This window comes from Alligator sinensis, unplaced genomic scaffold (assembly GCF_000455745.1).
Source record: "Alligator sinensis unplaced genomic scaffold, ASM45574v1 scaffold262_1, whole genome shotgun sequence".
NCBI classification, from domain to species: domain Eukaryota; kingdom Metazoa; phylum Chordata; order Crocodylia; family Alligatoridae; genus Alligator; species Alligator sinensis.
In genome coordinates, this window is record NW_005841904.1 from 3,786,708 (window position 1) to 3,798,263 (window position 11,556).

Below are 11,556 nucleotides of genomic sequence, written 5' to 3' on the forward strand. Positions count from 1 at the left end.
GGATATATTTACAATTTTAAAACAATTTGGAAGCCCATGAGTGCCTCAATCACTATAGTGAAATAAATTATTAGTACCTATAACTTTTGGTATTTAATTTTGGGTTTTTTATCACAGAACATCAGAGCTCCCCCTGCTCTCTTAGCTCACCAAGATGCTGGTCCAGGCCCCTCACTCCCAAGCCACAGCCTTCCAGCCCCGGTGGTGCCCTTCTCTCTCCACCCACAGCCTCCTGGGCCCTGTCAGTGCCCCTCACGCCCCACCCCCAGCCCTGCTGGTGCCCCTCACTCACCACCCACAGCTCCTTGCCCCCCACAACCCTGACAGAGGGAGTCCCCAGATGCCAGGGCTATAGGGCTAGGGACCTGGGTTCACAGCCCCCTGCAGCAGTGCCCAAGCCCCAGCTGCCATCCACAGGAGGCAGCTGTGGTCCAAGCGGGGAGCCTAGCTCCCACCCCCCATGGGCAGCATGGTGGGAGTGGAGCCCATGGGGCGGCAGGTGTGGGCTGCCTGCCACTGGTTGAGGTGAGGCCAGCTCCCCGCTGCTACATGCACTCCCGGGGGGGACCCATGCTGCCCAGATCTATGTATGAGGTGGGGGCAGGCTGTCTGCTGCAGACTTGGGCTCCCCGCCCTGCTGCCCTCCCCCAGGCATCCACAGCTTGGTGGGTGGGACCCGGCACGGTGGGGCAAAGTGGGACCAGGTGGGGAAGCTCATTGCCACTGCTGCCAGCCCTGTGCTGCCCTGGCAATGCACCCCCTTCCCCACCCCACAGCAGCAAGGGGCATAACTCCACACCACTGTCTCTGCTGCTGCCATGCTGGGCGCATCGCCAGGGCAGTGCAGGGCTCACAGCGACAAGGAGTTTCCTTGCCCGGCCCTGCTCTGCCCTGCTGCACCAGGTCCTGTCCACTGGGCTGTGGAGGCCCTGTGGGAGGGCAGCAGGGCAGGGAGCCCTAAGCCTACACTGGGCAGCCTGCACCTGCCCCTGCCCTCCACACAGATTTGGGGGCACTGGTCCCCCTGTCCCCTCCAGGAGTCCATACAGTGTGGAGAGCTGGGCCCACTCCCTGGACAAGCTGCCCACAGCCCTGTCCCACTCACCACTGGAGCTCTGCAGCCACATATTCTGGCCCTGGGCCCTGTGAACCCCCTGCCTAACCACCTTCCTCCTGGTACCCCCAGCCCCTTGCAGGCTGGAGCTCTGCCAGCCTGCAGGGAGCTCTTTGCAAAAAAACAAAATCTGTGTGTTTCTCTGGTAACATGAAAAATCTGTGGTTTTCTCAGGTAAAGGGGAAAATCCGTGGTTCTTTACATTTTTTTTGTGGGAAATGGAAAACGTGTGTCCCTGGTCATTAGTAGTGTAGTCATTATAGTTAAATGTATGTTTTTTATTCAGATTCATAAAACAAAATCTAGCCTTCTTGAGTGTCTTGATATTGCATTCAATACTTCACTATCAGTCATTTCTACACTTGAGTTAATATTACTGCACCTGAGATAAGGTTGTTAGCTAGAACTATGAACTGTCTGCAGGGCTGCAGAATGGAAGAGAGATATTAAGAGGAATGACTAACAGACAGCAAAATTGCAGAAGAAAGGATAGCTTGATTAATGGAACATCACGCCCATTAAAAAAGGGCTATTAACCACTGTGGAATACAGAGAGATTAGCAGGAATAAGGGAGATGACAATGAGCCACCAAGTCAATTGACTCCCTCACTGCTACCTGAATAGAAACACTGCTGCCCCTCCCAAGCAGTTGGTTTTAAAGTTTGGGTAGAGCAAGAATCAAAGAGGGTTGCAACTGCACCACTGAACCCTGCCTAGATCTGCCTCTACTAGGCCCCATCTGTACAAAGTGACCTTGTCTGACATCTGAGTTATGGTCAATTTACCTGGTAAAGGGGACCTAAAGGTTCAGCTGAGAGATGAGCATCAGTCATAAAGCTCAGTCTCAAATCTAAACTTCCCCCCTTCTGTACCTTAGACTGAGGAAAAACAATCTGATTCTCAGTTCTGACTGACTTCCTTACTGCTCAGGAAACTGGTGCAGTAGGAATGGCATATTTGGGAGCTAGTCTATGAATATGTTTGTCTGTAGCTTCTGGTAGCCAAGAACAGATGGAGTGCATTTGCACTCCATCCTTTCCCCCCCTACCACCACCCCTTGCTTCTGTCTACAGCCGCTGTACAACAGTTGCATTAGAGAGGCTATCCAATCTCATGTGGCAGAATCTGAATTTTTAAGTGGCTGGAGTTAGTAAGAAACATCCTCTGCAGGCAGGTTATTTCATGATTTTCCATGACAAAGCATCTTGCACCTTCCTCTCAAAGGATCAGGTCCTAGCCGCTCTTAATGCTGGACCAGAGGTCTAGTGGAACATGGGAACTTTCTTTGTTCCTGTGCTGATCTTTGCTCTATTAGACAACAAGGTCTTTGGGGAAGGGCTTTCTTCAGTTGTGCTCTAAGCATACTGCCTGTTCCTAACATATTAATTAATTACAGTTTGCCATGTACCTGGGGTACTCCAGCATAAATGTGGGGGCTGGTGGCTGGGGAAACTTCTGTAGACTGAGTGATGCATTGCAAAATGTGAACTGCTGTCTTCAAAAGTCCTTGCCTCGCTGAAGAAGAAGGTCTGACACAATGCATGGATAGTTATTTTCTTTTAAAAACATAAAAAGCCCAGCCTCCAGCTCCTTTCTACACCCACCAGTTCTTACTTTTACTTTAGAGTAACAATTGTGCTTAGAATGTGTCTATTACAAGCAAAGATTCCATGTGTTTATAACTAATGAAAAGAGCATTGAAATGAAAATATTTAGTTTAGAAATTCCTCTTTAATCTACTATAACCACTTTCCATACTAAGCACGTCCTCGGGCAGCAACGTCCAATGTGTTGCTGTTTTATAGGAACTGAATGGTGTAAGGAATGGGAAGAGGCTTCCCGGGAACAGCACAGATTGTCAGTTTCTTCTAGCTACTGTTCCCTTCTACACCCTTCCTTGCTCTTGTGGCTTAGCAGAGAACAAACCTTAGATATTAAAGCAATCAACTGAGGATGAGAAAGTAAGATTCTGCTTAGGCATGTCAGGTTTAATGAGAATGTAAATGTGCTTTTTGTTTAATGAAAGGGTAGTACCCTCACTAAGGGGCATCCAAAGGGAGTTAGGCACCTTGAAATCCCTTTGTTATCCTGAGGGGAACAATGAGAAAGTCACTTAGCTGTATGCTTCATCTTGATTATGCCCACACCTTGCTCTGTGTGTGTGTGTGTGTGTGTGTGTGTGTGTGTGTGTGTGTGTGTGTGTGTGTGTGTGTGTGTGTGTGTGTGTGTGTGTGTGTGGAAAACCCCTGAATCAGCAGAGGGACAGTTCTAGAGCCAAAGTGGGGAAAAGCACAGAAGGGCTGTGGAAATCGGTTCCAGGCTTCACTGTGCATGATGGACTGTGGGGATGAGGCAGAGGTAGGGCCAGCAGAGCCTTTACCTGACAGGTGTGAAGTGGCCCTGAAATGCAATGGGAAGACTATGAATTTAAAAACTGAAATGTCAAGAGCTGCAAAAGTCAAGGATTCATAGCAATGTTAACTCACCCAGCATCACACATGGTGTAGATTCAAGTGCACATTTAATGCTCAGAGCAATCTTCAAAATGCTACGCATTTGCAAGGTTGGCAGGGTTGTGTTGCTAGAGCTAGTCAGAATGCCTGAAATTATTTCATAATTTCAATGAAAGGCAAGACAAAAGCGGCTAGGTTTGGGGGGGTTACAACTTTTTTATCATTGGTGAGTAAGTAGGGTTTTTATTTCTTGTCTCTTTTCTGTCCAACATTAGATTTAATGTTTAAAGTCAGTCCTAGGAAAACCTCATTTGCGGGCCTCAACAAAAACCACCTGAAATCTGTATACTGGCAGTGGAGAATGACAAAAGCAATTAAGAACTCTCTGGTAAAGATCTCTGCACCATTTTTCATGACATTTTCTGTGTCCAGTCTTCTTGGTTGCAAGACCGGGGGGGAGGTGGCTTGTTGTTGGGCTGAGGTAATGCCAGTGGTCATTGCACTGTATGCATCCACTGAACCAAAATAGTACACAACAGACTCTGTGCTGCATCTGCTGTTCTTTCCTCCCTAGTGCCCTATGGCAGGGCTGTCTAACTGGTGCCCTGTGGACCACAAGCAGTCTGCAAGGGATTAGCATGTGATCCATGGCCCCAGGGGGCTGCCTCTTCTGCTGCTGCGTGGCAGGGAAGGGCATAGGGGTCTGCAGGGCAGTGAGTGGAGGGGATGCCAGGGAGCTGCCCCAGCAGCATGCAGCCTATGAGGTGTGAAGTCCCTGGCTGTGCCAATGTTGGACAGTATAGCTGTATGGTAAAGGTATTATCTCCAGTTGGGGCTGAGAGATCATTATACAGGCTTCATTACCTTCCCCAGGATTTGGCCCTTGCTTTCTTTTTTTTGAAAGAAGACAAGGAAAAGGAAAGGGAAAAAAAGGATCTAGCCATGCATGGCTAATCTCTGCTGATTCTCAGTGTACTTCTGCAGATGGCTGCAGCACCAGAACTCTGCATCACACTAGAGGCACAAACACACATTAATGTAAATATCAAACTATACTGTTCAGTACTTAGAAGCTAGCTTTGCTCTGCCGCTATGCAAGAGACCATATTATTTGTTTCTCATGAAGCCTGAACGTTTCAAAATGGCTAGCACAAATGATTATTTGTCAGAATATCTGCACTAGAAGCATGTTATTTGACATGTATTATTCTCCTGGTTTAAATCATTTCATTCAGTCAGAGAGCAAAAATGAAGCCATGGGACCCAGGTAACCCACCAGATATGACAAATACTGCATATTCAAAGCAAACAGTCCATAAACAATACTTAGGCCCAATATTGCATCACTTTTTCTGTGAATGCTTAGAAATAGCAAATACAGCTGGAGAAATAGGGAGTTATTTTTAATGCAGTGTAATGTTATTGTAAACTTAGTAGAAATTTCATAATACATGAGCACAAAAGTCATTTTCTTTAGTTACTTATGACTTCATTATTTTTAATCAGTTCTATTTCCCTAAACTTAACCAGAGGATTATTCCATAGCAAGGATTAGCTATACTGTAAATTTCAGCTATTAACATTCAGTTGGTTCTGAATTCCTCTGTGCAAAAAAGTATGTTAAAGTATTTTTTTTACAAACTAGCTCAAAAAAGGTCAAGGTTGTTCTACTGACAAAATCTGGGGTAGCAGAAGAAAGCTATCAGGTTCTGAGGCAAGTGATTAGTCCATTTTGCAGGTGACTTCAGCTGACCTGCTCCTCTCCTGGTAGTTTTGGGGTTTCCTGGGATGCTGTAGCTCTAGAATCCATTATTATTAATAAATATGTAATTGCAGAATTGGAATAAAAATAAAAAGCTGGGTATATACATATGGCTGTCATCAAGCACTATTTGTCTGATCTATAAAATACTTAACTCTGAAGAATGAATACTTAACCTCACCAATTTAACATCATAAATGGTCATTTTAAGAAGGACTGTTATAAGTACAGACATTCTCCACTACAGTCTATTCAAACATGGGCTCAGGCACGTATCTACAAAGGGTTAGGTGTTGTAACATTCAGAGTCACAGCACTTCACAGTAGGTGCCTGAACTCTGCAGAATCTACACCCTGAGGTTGTTACCTAGCCTCCCCATACAATGTATGAGGAGACTTACCTTGAATGGGATTCACAATAGCCAACACTCAAAAATGTTGAGGCTGAGATGTTTCCTTCCTCCCTTTCTCTTGGGCTGGGCTCCTTGCTCAGTGCTACTCAACACCAAACTCACTGAAGGTAGGTGGCTACACTCCCTTCCAAAGAATTAAGCAACAGCCACTATTTATTTTCCAAACATGACTGCTGCAGGGCAGGGAAGCCTGAATTAAGTTCCCTCAGTCCAAGGACTCAAACCCAGGACTAACGCTGCCAGGAGTGTGCCTGAGCCATCAGATGATGGGCTCTTCTGAGGATGCAGTGATTGTTGGAGCACTCTACCTCACTCCCCTTGAAGCTGTTTCACTTCCTGTAAAAGAATTAAAGATTCTTTGGGCCAAAAAGGAGAACATTTGCAAAATGGAACTGTTTCTACATGAGGCACTGAAAATTCCCACCAGAATAGCCCTGGAGCTTGGATAGTCTCTTGGGAGATGTGGATTTGAAACCCCTTAGAGAGAGGAGGGAATGGAATTAAAGTGCCTGACTTCCTGGGGCTGTGCGTACCTGTTAAGCCGTGATATAAAAGGAGGGCACTAATGGCAGCACTTCTTTCTGTCCTGGAAGAAAGTGACCCTCCTCAGTGCAGTATTCTGTGTGTGATAGAAACACTCTTAGGCTGCCCACTGGATCAAGCATTTGAGGCAAAACAGAAAGAGGAATACCTACTTTGTGGATCCCAATGAGCCGATGTATTGCCTAAGTAGCCAAGATGGAGGCACTTCTGGACATGTTCAAAGGCAGAACTTTAGGTGCCTGAGGAAATTTAATGTAAAAAATGTAGGTGTCTATAGATCTTAGGTACCTTCAAGATTAGGCAGCAGCTGGATTAAGGTTTGGAGGATCTAAAGTCTGGATTTAGATACCCAAATTGCACTTTAAATTCCTGAATCCTTTTGCGAATCTAGCCTTCTGTCACTTCAGTTGTATTGTGTAACTTCTCTGGATAATTATTGAAGGACCTTGCGTTTGAACAAGGGCACTCTTTCTGTTCTGAATTGCCTTTTCCTACCTGCTTCTACAGTAAAACTATAATGCTGAATCTGTGATATTACAATCATTCCCATAGCAACAGACTGTGATGTTGCAAAATGAAAATTATGACTTTGCTAAAGGTTTTGGCACAAGGAGAGGCTGGGTTATATGGGATTACACAGATCCCAGCTCAAACACCCAGGGTAGACTAGAGGGAATAATGAATAGTAATAGCAGAATAAATGGCTTTTCATGTAAGGCTCTGCCCAAACAGCACTAACAACCCACCTTGTTTAAACCTTGCAGATGCTAATATGGTTTCTCTGACAAGTGCAAGCACATTTTTGAGAGCTGTGCTGGCCAAACAGTGATATCTGTTGGCCAGCACAGATATCACTGTAAGGCTAGTCTATAGCATGGTTTGGCATTGTTTTTGGAAAATAATCCCTGCTCATTTGGGTCAAAAAAACTGTGCTAACAGCACTGTTTAGTTCACTGTGCCCAAAATGTTTTGTTCACCCTGTTTGCTTCAAAGGAAGAATCCCTTTTTCCAATACCAAATAATTCATGCAGTGAGGTAACAGCTGAAAACCCCTTCCAAAGAAATAACTACAAGTATGCTGGAGCATGGGACATTTCAAGGAACGACTGCAGAGTAATGTTGGGCTGGGACATCAGTACAAAAGATAGCCTTTTATCTCTAGGTTGTACATTCAAATGCCATAAAAGTTGGTAGTGACTAAAAGCTATAATCCGATGATGACCTGGGTGAAATAAGGTGGTGGTTTAGTCAAACTCCTGCTAGCTGTTAATAAATCAAGACCGCGTTTGGAACTAGCTGGCACTCAAAAATACAGAGAGGTGAACCAGCACAGAAATAACTCTTTCACCTTAGGTGATGAGTCCTCCAGTTCACACATACAGTTAGGGTAAAATTGAGGCCTGCACTGTTGCTACATGTGCTATTATAGTTTTTACATGAGTCCACTACAGAAAGGATGTGGACAAATTGGAGAGTCCAGTGGAGGGCAACAAAAATGGTGAGAGGGCTGGGGGATGTGACTTATGAGGAGGGGCTGAAGGAACTGGGCTTATTTATTCTAGAGAAGAGGAGAGTGAGAGGGGATTTAATAGCAGCCTTCAACTACTTGGAGCAGGGTTTGAAAGAGGATGGAGCTAGACTGTTCTCAGTGGTGGCAGATAGAACAAGGAGCAATGGTCTCAATTTGCTTCAAGGGAAGTTTAGGTTGGATATTAGGAAGAATTTTCTCACTAGGAGGGTAGTAAAACACTGGAACAGGTTATCCAGACAGGTGGTGGAACCTCCATCCTTGGAGACTTTTAAGACCCGGGTAGACAAAACTTTGGCTGGGATGATCTAGTTAGGGCTGGTTCTGCTTCGAGTAGGGAGTTGGCCTAGATGATCTCCTGAGGTCCCTTCCAACCCAAATTTTCTATGATTCCCACATTCAATTCTGAAAGGAAGTATGCATGTTGTGTCAGAGTTAAGGTTGTGTTGTGATAAAATATACATAACTTTGCTTGATAAAAATAATGTATTATGTGGGTACTATAATGTCCTTAACTGTTCATGTCTTTGTTTTAAGTGCTTGTGTTTTACAAGTAAGGTAGTAGCTCTGTACATTTTTGTTGCTCAGCATGACTTGGTTTTTTAAATGCAGTTTTCTGTTTTTAAAATCCATCAATTGCAATCCTTTCACCCATCAACGGGGTGTAGACACCTTGTGAGTGGAATATAGGATTGTTTTAATAGCATCTAGCTATTAAATAGCTAAAAATAGAAGTTTAGGAAGGATGAATAGATTTTAGGCCAGAAATTACCATTATAATCTAATCTAACTTCCTGTAATACAAAGGCCAGAGAGTTTTACCCACTAATTCCTTTATCAAGCCTATATCTTAAAGTTGAATTAGGCATCTGATCTTGATAGAAAGGCTTCAAATACTGGAGACTCCAAGAACTCATTAGGTAAATGGTTCCAATATCTGTCTTAACTTGTAAATTGTGCCTTATCTTTTCTCCTGAATTTATCCAGCTTCAACTTCTAGTCACTGGATCTTGTTTTGCTTTTGTTGGTAGCATAAAGATCCCTCCACTTCCAAAAATGTTCTTCCCTATAAGGAAGAGGAACACTGTTCAGCTGAAATCACAGGAGGAGCGTTTTAGGATGGCAAAATAATTGATCATTTGCTATTTTACCAGGATACAAGGGTAAATACTTCTAATCCTGCTAAAAGAACCATAATTAAGACAGTCTAGCACCAGTGTTTTCCAGCTTCATTCTGAGACATTGATTGGAAAGCAGGCTGTGTATTAAATCACCATGGGGGTTTCCCAGGTCCACATGGAGATGCTTAGTTTTCATGATCTAAAGAGAGCACTGTAGGAGATGGTATGGACTGAGTTTTTGATAAGGTTTCCCATTCTAAATGTTTTGTGTTGGCATGGGAGACCCCTGAGGGTGACAAGATTCATCAGTCAGAATGATGACTGCTGACTTCTGGAATATCTAGGATGAGGTCAGCATGATGTGTACTTGTATGATGCAGAATGTGTGGAGAATTGTCAGGAGAACATGTGGAGAATTTAGTGGAGACACCTGAAACAAGGATGGCAGAGGTAAGCAACATTATGCCCCAGACTTATATCTTTTGTGATGGTCAAACTTCTACCTACTCACAGGATTCTGAAATGGGTTACTCAGAACAGCATGAAAATCTAAGACTGATGTTAGTGGCTGTACCATTTCACCAAGCTTTGGAAAAAGGTTATGATTCTTCCTTTGCTGTAATACAGTTTCCCACAAATTTTAAAACTGTTTTGCTGTGTGCATCACATCTTAGTATGGAAATTGTCTCGTGTATTTTTATGTCACCTCCCTTCCCATTTATGCTCAGATAATGCCTATGTGAGCAAGGGAAGGGTGGAGGAGGGCATTTGGGAAGGATAATGCCTTTTAACAGTTCCCCTTTTGGGACCAGAACAACCTGTACCAAGTAACTAGCTTGCTCTCTGCAGACCCAAGAGTGAGCAGAACCACTCTTCTTTACTGAGAGCTGGAAGGAGCTGATACAAACAAATCCATTCTCCACACTGAAATTTCTTTTGCACAGCTGTGCCATTTTAGTGTCTCATGAACCCCTCATGACAGATCTTTTAACATTTGTTTAAGTTACTGTTACATTTCCTCAGGTTATTTTAAATTAGGAGCCAAGTGCTGCCTGTGGTTACTTCAAAGCTTAACATATTTTCCGATGAAAAGAGGGGCTTGGTGAATGAGCTGCTTCCCGGAGTCTGCTGTTTACAATGCTGACTTTGCCAAGTTATTTAGTGGTGTTTACTGTAAAGTGCTGCTACAAAGCACGACCTACAAAAATAAAAAAAGGAACTGAAGAGCACAACTTAATCATAATGAAGACAGAAAACCATTCATTCAGGTGTTGGTTTGAATGACAGGGAAGCCAAAGCACTGTCTGGGTGTCAAGATGAAGCACAGAGAACAGGGGAATACCAATGACTCAGAGTGAAGGTGGGGCAATGGTCATCTGCCAGGCAGAACCCCATGCTTAAGGATTCTGCTAAACTCAGGGAAGCCAGAAGATTAGCTCTGCCTATTGTCATGCCGTCATAGGATACACAACAGAAAAGATGCAGTTTTTCTTATCTTTTCCTGAGGGACTTAACTGATCAAAAACAATACTGACATGGATTCAAAAAAGCTTAGGAGGAAATGTTGATGAGGGGATTCTTTTCTTTTAACAAAAAAGTAATATGGTAAGAAGAAAACCCAAGTTCCTAACTGAAGGACAAGTGGTAATGGCTAGAAACTGCATTTGTGCTGGCATACAAAGGCAAGTTATTCATACACGCATACAGAAAACGACAGCATTCTGCATTTAAACTGACAAAGAAAATGCAAGTCACAAAAATGTAGATCATAAACCCTCCATCACAGGTTTAGTCAGTGATGCTAAGCCTTTTTCATTGAAAATATCAAAGATAGAATGTTTATAGCTGTCAGGTACTAAATCTATGGTCAGGATATGGTGTCAGAGAGGTAAAGGCATCTTCCTACAGCTCCAGTACCAGGACTGTGAGCCTGGCTCTGGATTCATATTGAAGGCTGCCCTCAGGACACCAAGGGGTACGTTCATTTATGCTGAGGAGCCAAATGTAGCTGGACACAATGCTAACCACATCACCTCCCCATGTGCTGCTGGCTGGCTCTAAAATCTGATGCGTCTTACCCATGCTAGACCAACGGGTCCTTTGGCACAGGTAATTTTTTGAGCTAAATTTACGAGCTTTCTGGTATCCAGGTTGTAGCTGTATTGGTCTAGAGAAAAAAGCAATCAAGACTCATGGTAGAGGTGATATCTTTTATTAGACCAACTAGATTTTTGCAAAAAAATTTCTTTAATTGCAAGCGTTCGGGCACAAACACCCTTCATCAGGCATTGATAAAAAAATTATAAAAGTTCTCCTGGGTAGAAATGAAAGTTCATAGAAGTTTCATTTCTACCCAGGAGAACTTTTACAATCTTTTCTCCAATGCCTGATGAAGAGTGTTTGTGCCCAAAAGCTTGCAATTATTTTTATTTGGGGGGGGGGGCAAAAATCTAGTCGGTCTAATAAAAGATATCACCTCTACCACGAATCCTGATCGCTTTGAGCTTTCTAGAGACATTTTTTCCTTTCAGTTTAGCCTCTCCACATTTCTCCTCTTCTCTGCCTCCCCATTTCCCTTCTCTTTACTTTCTTTGCTCCCTTTCCCTCTCTTTTATCCCCTT

At 43.7% G+C, this 11,556-nt stretch overlaps 1 long non-coding RNA gene across 1 annotated transcript in view; it reads right to left on the minus strand.

Moving 5' to 3' along the window:
• LOC106721891 overlaps window positions 1–11,556 on the minus strand; it is an 80,136-nt gene that overhangs the window by 61,995 nt on the left and 6,585 nt on the right. The window lies entirely within an intron of this gene.